The sequence below is a fragment of the Ranitomeya imitator genome, chromosome 5 (genome assembly GCF_032444005.1).
Source record: "Ranitomeya imitator isolate aRanImi1 chromosome 5, aRanImi1.pri, whole genome shotgun sequence".
Taxonomy (NCBI): Eukaryota; Metazoa; Chordata; class Amphibia; order Anura; family Dendrobatidae; genus Ranitomeya; species Ranitomeya imitator.
Window position 1 is genome coordinate 416,911,563 of NC_091286.1, and position 12,426 is coordinate 416,923,988.

The 12,426-nt window shown below is 42.5% G+C and overlaps 1 long non-coding RNA gene across 1 annotated transcript in view; it reads right to left on the bottom strand.

Moving 5' to 3' along the window:
- Positions 1-2,282: 2,282 nt before the first annotated feature.
- Positions 2,283-12,426, bottom strand: part of LOC138638069 (uncharacterized) — a 28,894-nt gene continuing 18,750 nt past the window's right edge. Inside the window, exon 3 of the long non-coding RNA XR_011312446.1 lies at positions 2,283-2,408. This is a non-coding gene — a long non-coding RNA (uncharacterized lncRNA). The remainder of the gene's footprint in view (positions 2,409-12,426) is intronic.

Consider the following 12,426-nt stretch of genomic DNA (forward strand, 5'->3'; position numbering starts at 1 on the left):
GTCTCATGGGAGAAAACAATGCTTTTACCACTGATCAGAGCCTGTGTTTTACACGCTGTCATGCACATGACAGTGTGGCAAACGCTGGATGTTCTGGCCTCCCTTTCAAGTAAATGGGTTCCGGGCTCGGATACTGTACTGGTACCCGAACTGAACCTTTTTTAACTGTTCATGAACCCGAACATCCAGAGGTTCGCTCATCTTTAGTTATAAACACTGCTTTCCTATGGGCTGTGTACCACCAAATCTGGTTGCCTGGTACAATCTTATGCCTATTGTGCTTCCGGTTTAAATTACCTCACAGGTGTGGTAACAGTGACAACATTTTCTGCCACTTTGTTATTTGTGTTATACTTTAATTAAAATTTTCTTAATGTCTAACCTTGTCATTTTCCTTTGCTGGATACGCAGGAACATTCTCCCAGGTAATCTTCAATGTCCACTGAGCTGTGTATGAAATCTTGAATTGTCTGCTAATGATGTTCTCAACATCAGGAATGACGACGCCATCATTATTGGTGTATTCCTGACAAGGTTAAATTATTAAATATTTCTACACTTTGTTTGCTACACTCTTCACTTCTCTTCACCAATTAATCAGTGTCATTAACCTACCTTGTAGTAAGTAGTTCCCACTCCTTTAGACAAGTCTGCATCACTCCAGTATACTGCAATGGAGGCCAAATCATATTTTTCACTAAATCTACTGACTGGTGGGTGAGAATAAGAATATATGGTATTTCTCGATCTCGGGAACACAATCAGGCCATTGTCTGTGTACTATAAAAAACACACACTTTAAAGTTAATTTCTCACATCTTGTGACTGAAATAGTTCCCAGCAATTTATACTTACATAGACAAAGTTTCTTAAACTGTTTCCAAAAGGAAAACCAATTTTTGGCTGGAAAACTGGAGAGGTAAAGTCTGTTGATCTTTGGTCGTAATTAGTATCATTTGCATTTGTTCCATACGGAAAAAGGGAAATGGCTGCAGTGAATGAAATACATTTATTTATTATAAGATATATAACACTTGCATGAACATTTCGTATTATTTATTTTAATCTTTTCTATAAAAAAATTAAAACTGTGATTGTAACAGAATATCAGAAAAAAAATTAAAAAAGTTATAGCCTTCTGTGTTTCACATTGACACATGCATTCACTGCCCTTCCTCTACACTGCCTGAGTCAACTTTTGTAAACAACAAACGTGAGTATGAGTCCTCACACAGCTATGCACAGATAGTGTGGGGAAAGGGGCAGTGCAGCAGAGCTGATAGTGCTATGAAAGTGGGAGAGCTGATTAAAGGGCTTGTAATGTGACACAGCTAAATTCAGCTGAACTGCCCATTCCTCCACATGGCCCTTATGTGAAAGTCATTGATGGTCTAATCTTCCAACACTTTCTAATTAAGCAGAAGATTAGATACGGAAATCAGTGCTGTATCATTACATTTCACACACTGAGAAACCTAATCTGTTGGGGTGGGCATGTTCTTTTTCTGCTGTGTTACCGCCTGCCTATGATTGGGCAGCAGATATAGGAAGAAGTACACATCCACAGTGAAAAATATCTGATAATGCCCACTTGGGCTTAACAAAAGTTAACTCATTAGGTGTCAAATATATTGATTAATAATATATCTGCAATAGAGAGGCTAAAATAAAATTAATAAATATATATATATATATATATATATATATATATATATATATATTTTGTAAAAGGTCCTCTTAAATACAAGAAACAAATTCATTAAAAATCAGAGGGTGATATATCCCTTCACTGTGCTCAGCGAACCTTGGTATCAAGAGGCTTCTATGCTAAAAAAAAGTCAAGGTAAATCATTAATATATGCCATTATTTCTCGATCAGTTAAGATCTGATGAATGTGATCCTCAAAATCCTAAACATTAAAGAAGCCAAAGTTTAGCACTTGAGTTTTTTGAAATATTTTACTACTGCATTAATGCTTTTGGCCACACTCTGTACAGGAAACTGCATCACTTTGGTGGAATATTTCACTCTACAAAATATAGAAGTGGCTTACATGACCTCATTTGTCTCTTTGCCATCTTCCCCAAGATGACTTAGACACTATTGCGACACACAGTATTTTAAAGCCAATTAGAGGAGACCAAAATATATATGTATATTTTTAGTCCTTTTAATTTTTTAAATCTAATTTTTAAACTGATATTAAATTAATCATTTTTTTTATAAAAAGAAAATAAATGTACATAAAACTAACATGAAAATAAAACTATATGCCATTTACCTGTGCAGTAAACACCATCTCCTGTGTAGTATGCCAAGCATTGGCAATAAAAAGATCCGGCCACGTTAGAGCATATGGCATTTTCTGAGCAATTATTCAATCCAGGACTAGAACACTCATCAATATCTAAAATGAATGAATTATAGATATTGCATTAGTTACAATGAGTACTTTTATATCAATACTTATAGGTTGTTAACCCATTCCCAACTTTGAATGCACCGCTACATCTTATTTTGCAGTGTGTTCCCTCAAATGTACATACCATACGTCCTGTTGATTATGCGGGCACTGGAGATGTGCCCGCACAATCATGCCAGGAGCTTTGCATAAGTGATAGTTGAGCTCTGGCTGTCACAGTCAGGGGCGGTGACCTCACTGTCCCCGGGCTGTTTAACCCTCTATATGAGGCAATCAATAGCCATTGCAGCATATAGAAGGCTAGGAGAGGGAGGTGGCTTTGTATCACACACGATCGGCACCCCCGCAACTTAATCGTGGGCTGCCGATGGCAGTCAAGGCAACACAAGTTCAAATTATGACCTCTGGGTCTGCCAGCTATGGTATCCTGTTAGGTGTTCTAAAAGGTGTTCTGTGTCACAATGACAGGTATAACGCATGTACATTGCAATGTATTATACCAGAGATCAGAATTATAAAACTTAAAGTCTCATTAAAGGAGTAAGTAAAAAAGTACATAAAAAAAATCTAAAAATGTTTAAAAAAAAGAAATATCATACCGATAAACGTATATTTATGTAAAAACAAAAGTTAAAAAAAAGTGCACATATTTGATATTGAAGCATCTGGAACGAGCAGATATATAAATCTGTCACGATATTTAACCACTTCAGTGAAGATTGTAAAAAATAACAAAGAGTGGGGCAAAAAAAACAGCCGAACAGAAAGTAAAGTTAAACGTAATCAAAAAGTGAAATGTAAATAAAAATGGTATAGCTAAAACCATCATTTTGTTCAACAAAAAGGCACCACTCAGCTGCATCAGCGGAGAAATAAAGAATATATCTATGCAAAAACAATTCTTTCTTCTATAAAATTATTTTTAATGATGTAAAGTGACTGACCCGAAGAATAAAGCTGTCTTATCATTTTTATCACATGGTGAACGGCATAAAAAAGTAAATTACTGAACTGCTGGATTTTATTCATTCTGCCTCCTAAAAATTTGAATAGAAATCGATCAAAAAATTTTATGTGAGCGAAAAAGGTACCAATAAAAACATCAACTTATCCCCCCAAAAATCTCTCACATGACTGTCAGTAGCAATATAGAAACATTATAGCTCTCAAAATATGGTAATGCAAAAACATTTATTTTGCATAACTAGTGATTTTCAGTGAGTGATAGTAGCCGAACATAAAAAAATTACCGTATATAAATTTGGTGTCTCTGTAATCGCACCGACCCAAAGATTAAAGCGGTCTTATCACTTAAACCATATGAAGAACGGCGTAAAAAATAAATAAAACTAATTCTTGACCTGCTATTAATGTGTTTATTGTGCCTCCCAAAGATGGCAATAAAGTTTGGCTCCAATGTATCCTGCAATCTATACTGAAATCTCACACCTGTTTCCATGTTAATCTCTGAAATACGTGATTCAGGTGGAACCCCTGACAAAATATTTCCTATAATGAGGGGCAGATGGAGACACTGGACTTTTTCTGACCTATGATCCCACCATGTCTGTGTTTTCAACATAGGTAAAAGCACAGTTTTGTGTGCTTCTGAAAAGGACACAGCTGATCAAATGCCAGATGGAGTCCACTATAATAGTAAATGGATCACATGGGGGCTTCATCTGAATCGCATCATTCAGAAATTTAGATGGAGACCCGATATAAGTGGTCAACGTAGAGCACAAAATAAATTTGATCCAAAATTTTATGCAAAATGTTTTCAATAAAAGCTCCAACTCAATCCACAAAAAAGAAAGTTCCCACTGAGGTCCGTCATTTGTCAATGGAAATATAAGGGGCTTCTATGCTACCATTAGCACAAATGCTTTGGAAAAGCATTATGGCTTCCCAGTAAAACAAAATTTAGCAAAACCTACACTCCCAAATCCAAATGCCCACCTCTCTTCTGAGACCCACAGTGTGCCGAAGGCAAATTTAGTTTTCACACGTTTGGCATTTCTGTAGCAAATGCCGGAAAGATATGTATCTTGGTACCGTGTTAGCCAGTGGATAGAAAAATATTTAGAATTGAGAGTCCTCAGTGGTTGATACCTTTTAATGGCTAACTGAAAAGATGGTAACAAATTGCAAGCTCAAGCTTTCGAGACTACACGGGTCTCTTCATCAGGCAAAGACTAAAATAAATTCTGGAGAATCACATATTTATGCACAACACATCACAGAAAAAAAAATGAAAAAAACATGGATAAGACATGAATCAGAATAACCATGAGTGATAAACAGTTATGTCCATAAATATTGGACCAGTTCTTAGATAAGGAGTGTTTTATTGTCCTCTCATTGAGGTCTAGTTCTGTTGTGATGACCCCACATGGTCTGAGGGGCAAATTCCTTAGTTTCTTAGTTGATGTAAAAAGACATAAATCCATGCGACACACACATTCCTGCACTAAGAGTGTCAAAGGTCATCATCAGTTTATATTCCCATATTCCTCTGTCTATTTGAGATTTGAAGCTTCTTTTTAATACAAGTAATTTCATGTCCATAATGTTATGATCCGGGAGACAGAAATGTATTGCCACAGGAAGATCCACTCTTTTTTCTCTTATTGTATGACAATGAGAGTTCATTCTTGTTCTCAGTTTCTGCCCTGTCTCCCCTACATACAGACCCCCAGTTGGACATTTAGTACAAATGATTAGGTACACCACATTAGAAGTGACGCAGCTGAAAGTACCTGGTATCTTGTAGTCCTGATATGATCTTTATCTTGTCCGTGGTCATTATAAATGGACAGGTTTTACATTTTTTTCTCATTGCAAGGAAAGGTTCCTGCCGCTGTTGGAGAGGACAGGGAGCTTTTGACAATGATGATTCTTAGATTTGGGGGCTGCCTAAAACACAGTAGTGGGGGGTCTGGAAAAATGGATTGTAAGTGGGCATCTTTTTGCAGTAAAGGTTGTAATTTCCGTGCAGCTCCCCTTAGCACCTCCAGATTTGGATTGTAGGTAACCACTAGAGGTACCCGGTTATTTTCTTCTTTAGCTTTGTAATGTAGCAGGTGATTCCTTGATATTCTGGTGGCTCTTGTAATTTGGTTTTCAATTGTTTTTGGATGGTAGCCCTGATTTAAAAAGGTCTTTCTAAGGCGACCAAAGTGTTCAGCTCTATCCATGGGGTTGGAACATATACGATTGTATCTGATGGCTTGGTTATAGACAATAGAGTTTTTATGTGTTTTGGATGGAAACTATCCCTATTAAGGTATGTTGGATAGTCGATTGGCTTCTGATACAGGGATGTCTCTATTTCATTGTTCTGCAGCTTAATGATGGTGTCCAAAAAGTTAATTTCAGTGCAGGAGTAGTTGAGTGTCAGGTTGATGATAGGATGAAATCGATTAAACTATTCATGGAACGTCTTTAGCTGTGGCTCAGACTTCGTCCAGATGATTAAAATATCATCAATGTAGCGGTAGTAGGCCAGAGGCCTGATGGGACATGAGGACAAAAAAGTCACTTTCAAGCTTGGCCATGAAAAGATTTGCATACTGTTGGGCCATTTTACATCTCATTGCTGTGCAGGGCCGTAACTACAACTGGGGCAGCCCCAGCACTCCCCCTGGGCCCCAGCCACCCAAAGGGCCCCAAACTGACGGTATAAAATTGTATTTTAATACTTGAATTTCTCATAAAATACCCAGCTCCGATATTCCTGTCAGGCAAGGTCACCCAGAGGACAGGAGAGACTATCATTTCAATAATTTCCCGGAGCTCTGCCAGCTGTCAATGAATGGAAACCTGCGCTGGCCGGGAGAGTCTCATAGCACAAGATTTGTAACAATATGTTTGTCTGGGGATAATAATAATAGTCTTTATTTATATAGCGCCAACATATTCGGCAACGATTTACAGTTTAACAGCTTCAATCACAACAGTCATAAGTAAAAACGTTAACAATACAATAATTAAGGCAACACAAGATGACACTGCTCGTGAGTAGTGTTGAGCATTCCGATACCGCAAGTATCGGGTATCGGCCGATACTTGCGGTATCGGAATTCCGATACCGAGATCCGATATTTTTGTGATATCGGGTATCGGTATCGGAAGTGTAAAATAAAGAATTAAAATAAAAAATATTGTTATATTCACCTCTCCGGCGGCCCCTGGACATCAGCGGGAGGATCCGGCGTCCGGCACGGCTTCTTTCTTCAAAATGCGCGCCTTTAGGACCTGTGGTATGACGTCCCGGCTTCTGATTGGTCGCGTGCCGCCCATGTGACCGCCACGCGACCAATCAGAAGCCGCGACGTCATTCCTCAGCTAAAGTGCTAGAATGAGCGCCTTCTAGGACCTGAGGAATGACGTCGCGGCTTCTGATTGGTCGCGTGGCGGTCACATGGGCGGCACGCGACCAATCAGAAGCCGGGACGTCATTCCACAGGTCCTAAAGGCGCGCATTTTGAAGAAAGAAGCCGTGCCGGACGCCGGATCCTCCCGCTGATGTCCAGGGGCCGCCGGAGAGGTGAATATAACAATATTTTTTATTTTAATTCTTTATTTTACACTTTAATATGGATCCCAGGGCCTGAAGGAGAGTTTCCTCTCCTTCAGACCCTGGGATCCATGAGGATACATTCCGATACTTGATGTCCCATTGACTTGTATTGGTATCGGATATCGGTATCGGCGATATCCGATATTTTTCGGGTATCGGCCGATACTATCCGATACCGATACTTTCAAGTATCGGACGGTATCGCTCAACACTACTCGTGAGATCTTACAATTTACAATGAGGTGGGGAGATACAAACTACAGGTGTGTATTTACAATTATGTATTCACAATGTTGGTCCAGCCATCTTCAGGGAGTGGGGGATATATGGAAGTAGTGAATGGGCTACACACAAACAAAATAACTGATTAGGGAACATGATAGGCCGCTCTGAACAAATGTGTTTTGAGGGAGCGCCTAAAACTATGCAAATTGTGGATGGTCCTAATTTCTTGGGGTAGAGCATTCCAGAGGATTGGCGCAGCACAGGAGAAGTCTTGTAGTCGGTAGTGGGAGGTACGGATTAGTGCAGAGGTTAGTCGAAACTTAGTCATTTGCAGAGCGCAGAGGTCGGTTAGGCCGATAGACAGAAATGAGGGAGGAGATGTAAGGGGGTGCTGCACTGTGGAGAGCTTTGTGGGTGAGAACAAGTACTTTGAATTGTATCCTGTAATGAATGGGCAGCCAGTGTAATGACTGGTGAAGAGCGGACGCGTTTGAGTAACGATTAGCTAGATAGACGACCCTGGCTGCTGCATTAAGGATAGACTGGAGAGGGGAAAGTCGAGTGAGGGGGAGGCCAATTAATAGAGCATTGCAGTAGTCCTGGCGGGAGTGGATCAGGGTGACAGTGAGGGTTTTTGTTGTTTCTATAGTGAGAAAAGGGCGGATTCTAAAGATGTTCTTTAGGTGTAAGCGGCACGAGCGGGCAAGAGATTTCATATGGAAGGTGAAAGAGAGATCGGAGTCAAAGATAACACCTAGACAGCACGCCTGCTGCCGGGGTGTTATTATGGTGCCACCCACAGAGAGGGAAACGTCAGGTTTAGGGAGGTTTGTAGATGGTGGGAGCAGAAGAAGTTCAGTTTTGGAGAGGTTGAGTTTCAGATAGAGAGCGGACATGATGTCGGAGACTGCAGACAGACAGTCAGTGGTGTTCTGTAGTACAGCAGGAGTAAGACCAGAGGATGACGTGTATAGTTTTGTGTCATCGGCATAAAGATGGTACTGAAAGCCAAATCTGCTGATGGTCTGAAACGGTGGTCAACAGTGTCAAAAGCTGCAGAAAGATCGAGAAGAATGAGCAGAGAGTTGTCACCATTACATTTTGCTGTCAGAAGGTCGTTGGTCTCTTTGATGAGTGCAGTTTCTGTCGAATGTAGGGGCGGAAGCCGGACTGTGAAGGATCTAGGAGGGAGTGAATGGAGAGGTAACAGGTAAGGTGGGAGTAGACTAGGCACTCCAAGAGTTTAGAGATGAAGGGGAGATTGGAGACCGGTCTGTAGTTGTTTGTGCAGGATGGGTCAAGGATGGGTTTCTTTAGTAATGGAGTAATAATAAAGTGTTTGAAGGAGGATGGGAAAATGACTGAGGAGAGTGAGAGATTAAAGATTGTAGTTAGGTGAGTAGTGACGACTGGAGAGAGAGACTGGAGGAGATGAGAGGGAATGGGGTTGGTAGAGCATGTAGTCGGACGAGAAGAAGAGAGGAGCCTGGAGACTTCTTCTGTGATGGGATCAAATGTGGAGAGTGAGGCAGGGGAGATGCAGGGAGGGATGGGAGTCACTGATCCTGGTGATTGGGAGCAGATTTCCTGACGAATATTGTCTATTTTCTCTGGAGATCACAGAGAGTTGGCAAGGCAGGCACAGTGCACACTGACTGTAACAAACTCTCAGCATCATTGAGAGGAGACAGTCTCAGCAGACACAAATATCTCTGTGATAAACTGTGAGAAGCCCTGCTATAGGTCTATACTGCTGCGAGGGGGAGGGGAGGAGGGGGAAGTCTCTATAATCACACATACCTCCCGACTCCGGGTCATGCAGTATCTATCTTCTCAGTCATCTGCCTTTGTTATTTTCAATAATCAGAGCTGTGTACAACCTCAACTCTCCTCACAATCGGCCAGTAGGTGGCGCCCTGCACGTGACCTGGCGTATAAGACGACCCCTGATGTTATGACCTGGTGGTTAGGAGCACCCGGAATGACCTGATAATTAAACCTCATACAGGACGAGCTCTGGGATGTGGGAGCTCTGCTGACCGCAAGCCCTAATCCTATCACACACACTAAAAACAGCCGTGGAGCGCTCCTGACCAGACCTAGGTGCCTCGTCACAGCCTAAGAACTATCTAGCCCTAGAGATAGAAAATAAAGCCTACCTTGCCTCAGAGAAATTCCCCAAAGGTAAAGGAAGACCCCCACATATATTGACTGTGAGTAAGATGAAAGTCACAAACGCAGAGATGAAACAGGTTTCAGCAAAGGGAGGCCAGACTTACTAAATAGACAGAGGCTAGGAAAGGTAACTTTGCGATCAGCACAAAAACCTACAAAAGACCACGCAGAGTGTGCAAAAAAGACCTCTGCACCGACTCACGGTGCGGAGGGGCCACTCTGCATCCCAGAGCTTCCAGCTAGCAAGACAAAATCATGAAAACCAGCTGGACAAGAAAACAGAGAACAAAATAAGACTATAAGGAACTTAGCTTCTGCAGGAGAAGGCAGGTCACCAGAGAGATCCAGGAGCGAACTGAACGAATGCAAAAACAGTGACAGCTGGCATGGATTAACGATCTGAGAGGAGTTAAATAGAGCAGCCAACCAAAGGATAACCCACGTCACCTGTGTAAGGAACCTCAGAAGCAGCAGCTTCACTCAAAGCCACCAGAGGGAGCCCATAGACAGAACTTGCTGAAGTACCATTCATGACCACAGGAGGGAGTTCGACAACAGAATTCAGAACAGTACCCCCCCTTGAGGAGGGGTCACCAAACCCTCACCAGAGCCCCCAGGCCGATCAGGATGAGCCAAATGAAAGGCACGAACCAGATCGGCAGCATGAACATCAGAGGCAAAAACCCAGGAATTATCTTCCTGACCATAACCCTTCCACTTGACCAGGTACTGGAGTTTCCGTCTCGAAACACGAGAATCCAAAATCTTCTCCACCACATACTCCAACTCCCCCTCGACCAACACCGGGGCAGGAGGATCAACGGAGGGAACCATAGGCACCACGTATCTCCGCAACAACGACCTATGGAACACATTATGGATGGCAAAAGAAGCTGGAAGGTCCAAACGAAATGACACAGGATTAAGAACTTCAGAAATCTTGTATGGCCCAATCAAACGAGGTTTAAACTTAGGAGAGGAAACCTTCATAGGAACGTGACGAGATGACAACCAAACCAAATCCCCAACACGAAGTTGGGGACCAACACAACGCCGGCGGTTAGCGAAACGTTGAGCCTTCTCCTGGGACAATGTCAAATTGTCCACCACATGAGTCCAAATCTGCTGCAACCTGTCCACCACCGCATCCACACCAGGACAGTCCGAAGGCTCAACCTGCCCTGAAGAGAAACCTAGGATGGAAATCAGAATTACAGCAAAAAGGAGAAACTAAAGTAGCCGAGCTGGCCCGACTATTAAGGGCGAACTCAGCCAAAGGCAAGAATGACACCCAATCATCCTGATCAGCAGAAACAAAGCATCTCAGATATGTCTCCAAAGTCTGATTAGTTCGTTCGGTTTGGCCATTAGTCTGAGGATGGAAAGCCGAAGAAAAAGACAAATCAATGCCCATCTTAGCGCAAAAGGACCGCCAAAACCTCGAAACAAACTGGGAACCTCTGTCCGAGACGATGTTCTCTGGAATGCCATGCAAACGAACCACATGCTGGAAAAACAATGGCACCAAATCAGAGGAGGAAGGCAATTTAGACAAGGGTACCAAAAGGACCATCTTAGAGAAGCGATCACAAACCACCCAAATGACCGACATCTTTTGAGAAACAGGGAGATCAAAAATAAAATCCATGGAAATATGCGCCCAGGGCCTCTTCGGGATCGGCCAGGGCAAAAGCAACCCACTGGCACGAGAACAGCAGGGTTTAGCCCGAGCACAAGTCCCACAGGACTGCACAAAAGAACGCACATCCCGTGACAAAGAAGGCCACCAAAAGGATCTAGCCACCAAATCTCTGGTACCAAAGATTCCAGGATGACCAGCCAACACCGAACAATGAATCTCAGAGATAACTCTACTAGTCCATCTATCAGGGACAAACAGTTTCTCCATAGGACAACGGTCAGGTCTATCAGCCTGAAACTTTTGCAGCACACGCCGCAAATCAGGGGAAATGGCAGACAAAATTACCCCTTTTTTAAGAATACCCGCCGGCTCCGGAACACCCTGAGAGTCAGGCACAAAACTCCTTGACAGGGCGTCAGCCTTCACATTCTTAGATTTCGGAAGGTATGAAACCACAAAATCAAAATGGGAGAAAAAGAGCGACTATCGAGCCTGTCTAGGATTCAACAGCTTGGCAGACTCGAGATAAGTCAAATTCTTGAGATCCGTCAAGACCACCACACGATGGTTAGCTCCTTCAAGCCAATGTCGCCACTCCTCGAATGCCCACTTCATGGCCAACAACTCCCGATTGCCCACATCATAACTGCGCTCAGCAGGCGAGAATTTTCTAGAAAAGAAGGCACAGGGTTTCATCACCGAGCCATCAGAACTTCTTTGCGACAAAACAGCCCCTGCTCCAATTTCAGAAGCATCAACCTCAACCTGAAAAGGGAGCGAAACATCTGGCTGGCACAACACAGGGGCAGAAGCAAAACGAAGCTTCAACTCCTGAAAAGCCTCTACAGCTGCAGAGGACCAATTGACCACATCAGCACCTTTCTTGGTCAAATCAGTCAACGGTTTAGCAACACTGGAAAAATTAGCGATGAAGCGACGATAAAAATTAGCAAAGCCCAGGAACTTCTGTAAGCTCTTCACAGATGTCGGCTGAGTCCAATCGTAAATGGCCTGAACTTTAACAGGGTCCATCTCGATAGTAGAAGGGGAAAAAATGAAACCCAAAAACTAAACCTTCTGAACTCCAAAGAGACACTTTGACCCCTTCACAAACAAGGAATTAGCACGAAGGACCTGGAACCCCATTCTGACCTGCTTCACATGAGACTCCCAATCATCCGAAAAGACCAAAATGTCAACCAAATATACAATCATGAATCTATCCAGGTACTCTCGGAAGATGTCATGCATAAAGGACTCAAACACAGATGGAGCATTAGAAAGCCCGAATGGCATAACCAGGTACTCAAAATGGCCCTCGGGCGTATTAAATGCCGTTTTCCATTCATCACCCTGTTTAATTCGCACAAGATTATACG